Source organism: Fukomys damarensis, unplaced genomic scaffold, assembly GCF_012274545.1.
Source record: "Fukomys damarensis isolate Sample0158 unplaced genomic scaffold, DMR_v1.0_HiC HiC_scaffold_36, whole genome shotgun sequence".
NCBI classification, from domain to species: Eukaryota; Metazoa; Chordata; class Mammalia; order Rodentia; family Bathyergidae; genus Fukomys; species Fukomys damarensis.
Window position 1 is genome coordinate 28326345 of NW_022900948.1, and position 11467 is coordinate 28337811.

Consider the following 11467-nt stretch of genomic DNA (forward strand, 5'->3'; position numbering starts at 1 on the left):
TTTAATCTCTGGATTATCACCCAAATCTTCCTGATATAGTTGCACCCTAGCTTTTGGGTCTCTAACTACCCACAGACATTCTCATCTTCATAACATCAGAGAAAACAGCTCATCAAATCAATGGCAATGTTCTACCCCAACTGATACAATCAGCAACACATTAAGATCAAGCACAACTTGGACACTGACCACCTGTGGTAGTCACTAGTCTATCACCCTTAAATCATTTGAATCAAATTGAAATCAAGAAGCAGTCCAGAACATGTCTGCAGTGAACAAACTTTTCAATATAGTGTATTTACCATTTAATGGCTCAGACAGAGCGAGGATGCAAGACCCCTGATCTCAGTTAGCTGATTGCTGAACCCCATGACGCTGACTGACCTTGGGCTGCAAGGCCCAGATTGAGTTCCCCATCCTTCTGAATGGTTGAACTCCACAACGTTCTATTACAGGTTTCCCGTGCCCTTTCTTTAAAGATGTTCAAAGTTGGGAACTCAGAAAAATGCCCTTGATGACCAACTCTGTCTTTGCAGAGTGGGTCCAAAGACTTGCACAGACAGGAGATCTGAGAGTGTGTGGGGGGATTATGGGGGTTCAGGGGCGCCCGCGTGGCTACCTTCCCGGTGCTTGAGCGATGACTGCTGGGTTGGGAGCAGGGGTGGTTCTCCTTCCCGCGGTGGATCGGGGCCCGGCCTACCTCCCGGCGCTTGAGCGATGCCACCTTCAATTTCAGCACAGCCTCCGTTAAACTGAAACTGTCCCCAAGCAGGAGCAGTCCTCTTGTAGAGAAGGATTGTCCCTTCAAATCATAAACAGGACGTTTTTGGAGCCACTAGCAAAACCAGAACTGAGACAGTGATCAGCCAGTCCCTAGCCCACCCCAGCAATCTATAAAAGCTTTTCCCTTCCCTTGGCTGGTAGGCGATTCTGCTCTTTTCCATCAGTGATGTACTGTCTTCAGCTCCTCAAGATGGAAGTCCCTTCCTAATTTTCTTGTATTCCTAATGCTGCCTAATAAATTAGCCTCTGCCTCTTACTGATACATCCTGAAATTCTTTTCTGCAAAGATACATAAAGGACCTGCACAGGCCAAGTTGAGGTTCACCATCTCTTTAGAGGAACCTCCTCAAATCCCATGCAGTGATAGCTGCAGCAGCATGTAAAGAAATATGTGCAATGGAGCTGCCACCTGCCTCGTAAGCGCAAGGTCCTGAGTTCGATCACCGGTACCAAAAAAAGAAAAGAAAGAAATTTGTGCAAATATAGAAGAGAAACCTAACATTCTCTATTCGTGTATTTTATCCTTTTTCAAATATATGAACACAAATATAATTATAGCCTAGTTTTTGTAACATTTATCTCTGTAAACACTATCACTTTCTCTCACATAGTCAACCCCTCAACATTTTTCTGACCCTAAGATATCTCATAATCAGTTCCAGACACAATATGGATCTTTTATATACATTGAAAAATTCACATAAGCTAAGATTCTAACCAAGTTAAAAATTCACATAAGTGGGCTGGGGATTTAGCTCAGCAGCACAGCACCTACCTGGCAAGTGTGAGGTCCTGAGTTCAATCCCTGGTACAAAGAAAAAAAATGTATCCATGTTTGGACTTGACTCTATAACCTAGAAGGACCCATTTGCTAGAATAACTCAGTCATCATTTTTTTTTTTTTGAGGAAAATGAAAAGGCTAACTCTACATTTTAAAATTTCCTTAAGTAGCATTCACCCTAATACCTTTCATATTTTATAGTCCGGTGGAGTTAAGTGATTTGTCCAAAATTGCATAAAGAGGTCCAGCACTCAAGTCTTCTGACTTCTACTCAGTGAAAGGTAGTCATTCATCCACTGATTTATTCATCAATTATTTTTAAGCATGTATTATGTGCTAGTTAGGGAGAACAAATGGATTCTACTTTGAATATGTTAGGGAAAGTAAAACCTCTACATAAATAATTTCCTGAGAAAATTAATGTCATGAGTATATGAGTATGAAAAAAGAAATAATGTTTTATTATTTTGACAAATGACTCATAGAGATGCATATAATGGGTCAGGTAACTCAATTTGTATTTTAGCAGATTAACCATACCTACAAGAAATCTAATTCATTTTTTTATTGGTACGTTTTAGGTATACAATACAGTTACATTCGTCATTGGGAAGAAATCTGATTCTTTCAACTACAAAAGCTATAATAACTTCGCACAGCTCTGTACCCAGAAAAAAATGAACCAGATTGTACAAGAAGTAGCATCCATAGATCTAAACTTGCAAATCTGACCTAGAATAAGTTACAAGAAATGTCTCAAATATCCAGAATAGCCAACATTATCCTAATAATATGTGGGAAAACTATTATTTCTCTTCATTCTTTTTTTTTTTTTTTTTTGCGGTACCTTGGCTCATACTCGGAACTTGTGCTTGCAAGGCAGGGGGCAAAATTTCTTTCTTAATGTTGTTTGAGGTACCCCTGATTTCTTTATGTCTTATGTTGTAAAACTGGAGGAGATGGAATATTGAGCTAAATTTGGGAAGAAGGGTATTACCTTAATAACAATTCCATATGCAGAAAAAATAATTTTATGAAAAGTTTAGGTTAGGTTTTCCCATAAAATATTTGGGAAAGAGCAATTCCCATCATTATTATTATTATTATTATTATTTTTTTTTTTTTATTGGTACCGGTGATCGAACTTGGGACCTTGCGCTTGCCAGGCAGGTGGCAGCACCCCTGAGCTAACTCCCAGGCAATTTAGGGCCAATCTTATACCTAATTAATTTTTAAAATAATTGCAGAACACCTATTACATAATTAGCCTGTACAACTTGTCTCTTAATGGAGAAAAAACAAAGGGAGAGACAGACAGACTGAAAGAAGCAGTAACATCTAACACTGTTTGCCGCCTACATTACATAGGTTGCTCCATTTCTGGTTTCTTTCACCTTTTCTCCACTTAGTCTTTCTATCACTTTCAGAGAAAATAGCAAAACCACAAAAATAGGCTTATTTCATTACAAATACTTGCTACTTTAGATGGGCTCTTGATTGGGCCAGTTGTTAACCATTATTTCCATTTATTCACCATAGAGGGAACAAGAAATCACTGTGTATCAGCCATATTCTAGGCATGAGAAGTAGTTTCAACTAAGACAATATATCTTTGATAAGTGGCCCCTTAAATTGCGATATCATCTAGACTAGTGAGTCTCAATTAAAGGTAATTTTAAAGTACAGACCAGTAGTTCTCAATTGGATGGTGTTTTGTCCCCATTTGACATTTCTGAAAACACTTTTTTTTTGGTACCAGGGATCAAACTCAGGACCCTGTGCTTATGAGGCAGGCGGTGCAACCACAGAGCTAAATCCCCAGCCCTGAAAACATTTTTGTTTATCCAAACTGGAGTGCAACTGGGACTTAGTAGGCAGATGTCAGAAATACTACTAACCAGTCAACGTGAATAGGACAGCCCCTACCCCTGTTGCCTCATGAAAAAATTATCTATCCCAGAGCAACAGTAACAAGGTTAAGAAATCTTGATTTAAACTAAGTATTCCCATACCCTTCTAGTCATATAAACCTACCCTATTCCCTGCAGGTGGCTTCATGTTCTACTTGAATGGGAAGTCATGTTTATTACTTTTTCTTCTAAAAATGTCCAGTAGACTCATTTGGCATTGTCTTTCTTCTTTCTGTGAAAAAATGTCCTCCTCTTTTTTCTAAGACTTATTTTTCAATACTTATGCTCTCCGTATTCCTCCAATTACTTATATGACCCATAAAATAAATTTTGTATAAGATAATACAGATGAGATCAGGCAGAGTATCTTCCTCTTGGATTCATTGTCTAAATCCCACTCAGTTCTTTCAGAATTTGGTTCAGTGGTTTTTCTCTCATCTATGTATGTTTTCATTCTGTCCCATTTAAATAAATAGCTTTGCTCTGTCTAAAAAGTGCTTCATTATATTCGATGCTACAATAGTCTCAAAAATGCTTATTTTGATCCTTCTACTTTTTTTTGAGGGGGGGTTGACACAGGGTCTCACTATATAGTTGAGACTGACCTAGAACTCACTATGTGGCCCAGGCTGGTCTCAAACTCACAGAGATCCTCCTGCCTCAGCCTCCTAGTGCTGGGACTACAGGAGTGAACCACCACACCCAGAATTCCTAAAAATAAAAATAAGAAACATTTTGTCAAGACCCCCACCCTTGTTTTGCTCAGATTCTGATTGAGTTGAAATAAAATTTGTAAATTAGCATGGAGAATTGATGCAGTTTAATATAGAGAGTTTGCAAAATCAGGGAACATTTCTATTCAAGTCTCCTCTTATTACTTATAGTTTTGCAGTTTTCTGTGTGTGTGCATGTGCAAATACATACACTTTGGAGTGCATGTGCTAAAGTCAAAGTATATTGGTTCCCAACTCAGATTTGTCATTTACTAGCTTTGTGACCCTATTCTTTGACCTTTATATACTTCATTTTCACCTACTGTAATATAATAAATGATAACAATAATGCTTTTTAGAGCTATTGTGAAGGTTGAATGAGTTAATTTATGTAAAGTGTTTAAAACATCTCTGGCACACAGAAAGTACCATACAAATGCTACCTATTGTATATGTGTGGGTTCAATACACATTTCATGTTTCACAAGAGTTTAAGTGTTTTACATACTGTTTTAATAAATACAATCTTTTTTTCCTATTCTTACTGGTTGTCATTGTATTAATTCTGATTAATACAGCAAACATTGAACTTTGAAATTATGTCCTCTAGTAGATTCCTCATTTTTAAAATTGTTGCCATTTTCCACTGGTGATTAAGAATTTTGTATTATTTAGAGCTGAATGACAAAATAAAGAATTAGTATCTGATACTGTTGAAAGGTAAAGTAAGATGAATAAAATCAACTTTTGGTCCACTGAAAATACTAAAAGGACAAATAAGCCTCTTACAAAACTAATGAAAACTGCAAAGAATTGACAGAATATAAGTATCTAAAGGGAAACTTTAAAATTGTAAAAATATCAAAAATTTAACCTACTAATAAAAATCAATATTTTTATGAAATACAGTCTGAAATATAAAGTATAAAATCGATAGGATTTCCAGAAAACTTGAACTGACCAACAATATAGAAGAAATGTGAGATTTTCTGAAGGCACCAGGTAGAGATGCTTTTAAACATAGATTCTGTGAGAATTGTTAGGGATAATGTTATAGACACACATTAAAAAGGATGGAAAATGTAGTAACTTGCTCTATAAGGCTAACATAATCATGATACCAAATTAATATGAATAGAACATAACAGCTATAGACCAATCATAATAATGAAAATAAATGCAAAGATCCTCAATAAAATATTAGCACACTGAACATAATAGTATTTTAAAGTTGAATATATAATGACCAAATAGATTTCATTCTAGAAATGCGGAGATAATTCTATGTATTAAGATGTGAACTTCGTGATTTGTGGCTAAACAAGAAGCAAATCCTTAAACATTTTTCATCTATTTCCCCTGATATAGTCTACTTGTAAGGCTATTTTCATCATCTCCTAGAATATTTTTTACTTTCTTCATGCATTTAGCAAACTCCTCTTTTAAAGGCTTAAATTAGTTAAATTAGGTGCTAAGATGTCACCTCTGGGTTTCCTTCTCTGACCCTTCCCCTCCTGAGGTTGAGAAGCTGCTACCCTGCTGTTCTTCCACAGTAATTTTTGTTTACTCCTATTATAATATTTACCACACTGTTTTGAAAATACTATTAACTTGATTGGTTCTTCTACAAAACTTGGAGCCCTTTAAGATGGATTCAACTTATATCTGTTTTCTGGATGTCCAGTATATCATAGTGAGTTCTCAGGTAGTGGTTGAGTAACTGAATGTCTGTGTTACTTTGCTCTTCTTGCAGAGACAAAAGTACCCTAACCCTAAGTCAAAAGGGAAGGGGTTTATTTGGCTTACAGTTCATAGAGGTTTCAGAACATAATCAGCTGGCTCTGATGCTGGGATGGCAAACAACATGGCACACAAGGTGGCAAAGGTTAACAAGAGGACTTGACAGTATTTTTCTGCCCCTTTTATGTTATTCAGACTACTTAGGGCAGGCAGCACTCACACCCTTAATCCTAGTGCCCTTGAGTTTAGCATTGCATCATGAATCAACTCCAGTTTCACACACTCTCGATCAAGCCTGTGAGCCCATGAGGCTTTGGGGGGACATCTAGACCTACCCAAACCACAGTGTGGCCTTTGGTCTTAACAGTAACTATGCTTTCACTTGTAACTTGTCCACAGTCTTTTTAAGTAAATATTAAACGTATTGTTTCTTATACTTTAAATGTGACTAATTTAAATGTGAGAATTGAAAATGACTGTAAGGCACCGGTAAAATATGAGTAATTTTCTACCTATAAGAATTAAAGATAAAAATGATTGTTAGGACCTGGTTAAATTATTCTCAATGGATTCAGGCCTCATGCAGTGTACAGAAATGAGCATTGTTACCACAATATTTCTTCCTCTTACAAACAGAATTACTTTGAATGAACTTAATTTTGAGTTTAACCAGACTGGAGAATTCAATAGGTAATGACTTAAAAATTATTTTTAAAGGCTGCAACATATTAGTATTAATGTTCAAGAGAATGTCTTCTATTTTTTCTTTAATTTTTTTCATTAACATTTGTTTTTGTTTGTTTGTTTGTTTATTTTTTGGTACTGGGGATTGAACTCGGGTCCTTGCGCTTGCAAGGCAGGCCACTGAACCCCTGAGCTAAATCCCCGGCTCATTAACATTTCCAAAAGAAAAAAAAAATAAAATTTGAAAAATACTATCATGAGAAAAACAATAACCAGTCACAGACATAAAGTTGCATGTGGTGATCTGGTGTAGGTGCTCACCAGAAGCTAACACAATACGAATCACACTGCACCTTAAAAAGAAAGAAAACCCTGCCACATGTTACAACATGGATGAAACTTGTAGGAAACAATGCTAAATAGGCGGTCACAAAAAGATAAATATTATGTGATTTTGCTTAAATGAGATATCCAAAGTAGTTAATTCATAGGAACAAAGTAGAATAGTTGGTTACCAGGAACTGAGAGAAAGGGAAACAGAAGATTTTTGCTTTTTGTTTTGCACAGAGCTTCAGATTTGCATGATGGAAAAGTTTTGGAGATTAGTTTTATAGCAGTGTGAATATACTTAACACATCTGAACTGTACACTTCAAAATAGTTAACTGAATGGTTAAGATGGCAATATTTTGTTGTGTGTTTTTTCTTAACACAATAAAACAAAATCACCCTTAAAAGGGAAAAAAAAAATCAGTGACATTGGAAATCATGACCTAAATGACGATAAACTGAGAAGTAGCATTTTGATTTAAAAACATCTACAACAAAAATATCATTCCAAGTGAGAAAAGTTAACTATAATATTAGCAAAATACTTATGCATTGTATTGCATGGAATAAAGTCCAGTGTTGACAAAGCATGCTATTAGGTTGAATAGAACCTGATACCTTCTTAGCTCGTGAGTCTATATACAAAAAGCAGAGTTCATTTGTGAGTACTTTGGAAGGCAGCTATGCTAACCACTCTACTACCCACGCCATTTGTGAGTACTTTGAAAGCAGTCTTTAGTACATTAATTAGAAAAAAGTAGGGCCAGGGATTTGGCTCAGTGGTTCTGTTGCCTGCCTTACAAACCCAAGGCCCTGAGTTCGATCCCCAGTACCAAAATGATAATAATAATAAACAATAAAAATAAAAAAGGTAGAAAACATTAAAAATGCAAATAAATTCATGAGGAAGTTTCTTACCTGTTTTAGTTACTCAATTTTTGCACTTATTTCAATAAAAATTGGGGGAAGCATACAATCAAAATGCAAATTAAAGAATAAATCTGTTAATTAAATGAGAACACTTATACTAAAGGTAGTTGCCACAAAATTTTTCTCTGAAATTTTAAGTATCTTCGTGCTAAAGGAAAATATTGTATTCTGAGTTAAGTAGCCATTCTGAGGAGAACCTTTTGTTACCCTGGTTTCATGTTTCCATGTGGACTTCAGCTAGAATAATAATTCTGGCCTAATACTTTTGGGCCCTCTCTGCGCTTCTCCTTCACCTGTGGGAGGAGTACTTAACTGATAAGTGCATTTAGGCGAAGAAATGGACAGGGCATAGCTATTTCTAGGCTCTCTGAGAGAAGATTAATAGTAGTTAAAATTTTTGAATGTACTAGTTCTTTTAAGAATACTTTATTTTTATTTTATTTAAAAATTTTAACATATAATCATTGTACATGTTAATAGAGTACAGTGTGATATTTCAACACACGTATGCAGCGTTCACTGGTCAAATCAGTGCACTTAGCATTTCCCTCTTATCGTTTCTTTATGTCTGGAGACTTTGAGCTCCTCTATTCTAATTCTTCATTAAATACACAACAGGCTCTCGCGAACTTTCAGCAACCTGTTGTGCTATGGAACATTAGAACTTATTTCTTCTATGTTTCGGTAACACTTGTCTAATGTCCCTATGCCCTGTCCCTCAGTTACCCTTCTATTCCCCCAGTATCACTATTGTATATTTGGAGAGTCATGTGGTATTTGTCTTTCTGTGTCTGCCTTATTTCACTAACAGAATGTCTCCCAGCTTCATAAATTTTGAAGCAAATGACAAGATGTTATCCTTAATTGCATATAGGCCACATTTTCTTTATCCATTCATCTGTCAGTAACTACAGAGGTGGATTCCATATCTTAGCTATTGTATATGGTACTGAAATAAACAAGGGAGTGCAAACGTCTCTTTGGTATGATGATTTCATTTCTTTTGGAAAGGTAGGCTTGCTGGATCATATGACAGATCTACTTTTAGTTTTTAAAGAATCTTTGTATTATTTTCCATAGTGACATTAATTTACACTCCCACTAAAATGTATGTTTCCTTTTCTTCATGTCCTACAGGCATTTATTTATTTATTTGTTTGTTCATTTATTCATTTATTTTCTGGGTACTGGGGATTGAACTCAAGACCTTGCACTTTCCAAGCAGGCACAGAACCATCAAGCTATATCCCCAGTGCTCACAAGCATTTTTTATTGTCTTTTTTGATAATGAACATTCTGATTGGGATAAGATGATAGAGCAAAGTGGCTTTCATTGATTTACATTCTCCTGATAGCTAATGATACTTAGGTTTTTTTGGGGGGGTGAGTACCAGGAATCAAACTCAGAGCCTTGTGCTTATGATGCAGGTGAGGTGTCACTGAGTTAAATTCCTGGCCCTAGCATTTAAAAATATTATGTGTTGTCCATTGATATTTCTTCTTTTGAGAAATGTCTGTCAGAAAATTTGCCCATTTTAATTAAGCTTCTGGACTCCCTTATGTATTCTGGATACTAATCCTTTGTCAGATGAATAGTTTGCAAATTATTTTCTGCCATTCTATAGATTGTCTTTTTACTTTATTGATGCTTTTTTTTTTTTTTTTTTTTGAGATAAGGTCTCACTATGTAGTTGAGACTGACCTGGAACTCACTATGTAGCCCAGGCTGGTCTCGAACTCACAGCGACCCTCCTGCCTCAGCCTCTGAAGGGCTGGAATTACAAGAGTGCACCACCACCACACTTGGCTTTCTTTTTTTTTTTTTGAGACACGGTCTCACATTGTGATTCAGGCTGGCTTCAAACTTGCAGCAATCCTTCTGCCTCAGCCTCCTGAGTGCTGGGATTAAAGGTGTGCACCATCATGCCTGGCTTGTTGATGATTTCCTTTGCTATGCAGAAGATTCTTAGTCTAATCTAATCCAATTTGTTTATTTTAGCACTTGTTATCTTTTTGTGGTCATATCCAAAAAAATCATTGTCTATATGTCATGAAGTCTTTCTTCAAAAAAATTTTTTTGGGGGGGTCTTACATTTAGGTCTCTGGTCCATTTTGAGTTGATTTTTGTATAGGATGAAAGGGATCAAATTTCAGACAAGATCGGGCGCGTTCAGGGTGGTATGGCCGTAGAAGGGACCAAATTTCAATCTTCTTCATATTCAGTTATTCAGTTTTCCCAGTACCATTTATTGAAGTAGCTGTGTTTTCTCTAATACACATTTGGTACCTTTGTTGAGAATCAGTTGGCTATAGATAAATGTGTAGGTTTATTTCTGGGATCGCTACTCTGTTCCCCTGGTCTATGTGTCTGTTTTCATGCCACTACCGTTTTATAGTTTTGGGTACTACTCTGAAACATGTTTTGGAATTGGATATTGTGATGCTTCCACCTTCATTCTTTTTAGTCAAGATTTCTTAGGCTGTTAGAATCTTTTTGTGCTTCATATAAATTTAGGAGTTTTTTTCTAGTTCTATGTAAAATGCCATTGGTATATTGGTAGAGATTGTATTAAATCTACAAATCATGTCAAATAGTTCGGCTATTTTAACAATATTAATTCTTTGGATAAATTAACATGGGAGGTCTTTCCTTGTCTGTCTTAAATTTCTTTGATTGTGTTTCATAGTTTTGTTCTTTGGATAATCTTATTCCTAGGTTTTGTTTTTTGTTTTGTACCTCTTCTGAATGAAATCGCTTTCATTGTGTCTTAGTAAGTTCATCAGTAGCATATAAAATGCTACTGATTTTTGTATGGTGATTTTGTATCGTACAACTTTACTAAATTTGTTTTTAGTTCTGATAGTCTTTTGGTGAAATTTTTACATAGAATCATAAAGTCCATACTTAGAATCTACCTAGAGTTTATACATAAAATCATGTCATCCACAAACAAGTATAACTTGTCTTCTTCCCTTACCATTCCTATCCCTTTTATTTTTCTTTCTTGCATAACTGTTTTGGCTAAAATTCCCAGTACTCTTTGGACAAGAGTGGTGAGAGTGGAAATCTTTGTCTTATTCTAGGTCTCAGACAAAAGGCTTTCCATTATTTCCCCTTCAGTACAATATTGTGTGCAGCTCTGCTATAGATAGCCGTTAGTATGTACGGATATAATTCTTCTATATTTAAGTTACACCAGTTTTTAATCGTAAAGGAATACTGAATTTTGCTGAATGCAGAGGTAGATCTTTTAATTTGATGAGGAAGTATAATTTGAGTATAATAAGCTATATATATTAAAGTTCATAATTGATCAGTTTAGATATTATAACAGCTGCGAAGATATCTCTGTAGTCAAGACAGGGAACGTTTTCCTACCTGTCAAGATGTTCCTCCCGGGCATTTGTAAACCATTGCTTCCTCCACCCATCTGCTTGTTCAGCCAACCATCAGCTTAATTTCTATCACTATAGATTAATTTGGATGTTCTAGAATTGTACATAAATACACTCATAAAAGTAAAATCTTTTCTGCCTGTTCTTTTGCAGTGCCGGGGATCAATGCAGGGACTCACGTATGACAGGAAAGTGCTCTC